This window comes from Penaeus monodon, chromosome 15 (genome assembly GCF_015228065.2).
Source record: "Penaeus monodon isolate SGIC_2016 chromosome 15, NSTDA_Pmon_1, whole genome shotgun sequence".
Taxonomy (NCBI): Eukaryota; Metazoa; Arthropoda; class Malacostraca; order Decapoda; family Penaeidae; genus Penaeus; species Penaeus monodon.
The window spans coordinates 26674119-26675555 of NC_051400.1; the positions used below are offsets into that span (position 1 = coordinate 26674119).

Genomic DNA, 1437 nt, shown 5'->3' on the forward strand with positions numbered 1-1437 from the left:
TCCAATGCCTTTTTAATTTTTTTTTATACATGAGAATCATTAATTACCGATAACACTGACTTTGATACAAAAGGGTGAGAAGTAGCAAAAACACTTACACAAACAATACAATTCAACACAGTGGAAACCCACATACAGTTAATTCTATGAACATCTAGTAGGTCCAAGATGTTCACAAAAAGAATTATCTTCATTCTATTCAAAAAAGAGAGAAAATATTTCTTTCTTGCATATGGCAGTTAAAGGCTTTGTGTATGGTCATAAAACACCTGTGTCATAATTTAGGCATTTGTGCAGACGGTTTATCATTCTTTGGGAAGGTGCACAGAAAATAATTTATTGTGGTGCCATTTAAAATCCCTTTCATAGGGCACATACATATTTTGCGTTGCAAGAGATGCCACGAAATAACTTTTCCTGGCTGTTTATTGCAAGATATTTTCTCTTAGGAGGCACATGTGATAAACTTCTGTATGCCTGTGACTAGTAAGTAAATGTCTGACTATGTCTTTTTGCTTTATCTAGATTTCAATTGCGTAAGAAGCAAATATCATCTAACATAGTGAACATACAAATAAAACTATGGTCATAAATGAATGAAAATACTTCCATTATCTAGACCACAGAGGTTATGACAAGTATTACAAATTCTTCGAGCAGATACTTTATGGCCATACCTTACGTACCAGGATCTCACACTGGGTAAACAGTAACCACAGTCAACAATATCAGGCTTTAACACAAGGTTACAATATTGAACACACATTTTAAAGGAAGGTTCCACACCGAGGGCACAGTGACCTCCTGTTAAGTACCAAGCTCTGACATCGATGAACAAGAGAGAGAAGTCAACCTGGCATGAGAGTCAGACGGAGTGTGCCAAGCAGTGGAACCGTGTGCACAAAGCCACAATACTTTAGACAGATAAAACACAAATATGTTTGGTCAGTTGAAGAACAACGAAAAAACAGGTGGGAATATTAGTAAACAGTAGTGATGGAAGTAGAACATTATCCTAAATACTTAAGCCGTTCTAAGAACTAAAAGAGAACACAGAGACGAAGAGGGTTTTTGGACCGTTTCGACTAAGAACACTACATTTACATGATAATATCTTACAGTGAAATGGGCAGATCTAATTTTACGGTAAGAGATCGGTGACAGCGTGATATGAACCTGTCTCGGAGAGGCAAGGAAGCGTAAGAAATAACCTCGTAAGGTAACGAATGTGCTGACGGGTTGTCGTGGGGGTGTGGTGTGCCAGTGGCTGTGACTGCTACAAAACCTACAAGTCTACAAGTGTGGCTTAGCTTTTAGTGGTGCGGGGGAAGGGGGAGGGGAGGGGAGGGGGATGAGAAGCGAAAGACTTCAAAGTTTCTCTTTCTTCTATCTTCTGAATATCTAATTAGCCTTGACTGAAGGATTCGGAAAGCGTAT

General features: G+C 38.7%; 1 protein-coding gene across 1 annotated transcript in view; it reads right to left on the reverse strand.

Moving 5' to 3' along the window:
• The window catches only part of LOC119581870 (disintegrin and metalloproteinase domain-containing protein 11-like), a gene marked incomplete at its 5' end in the record, with an annotated part of 193377 nt that overhangs the window by 191724 nt on the left and 216 nt on the right, over nucleotides 1–1437 (reverse strand).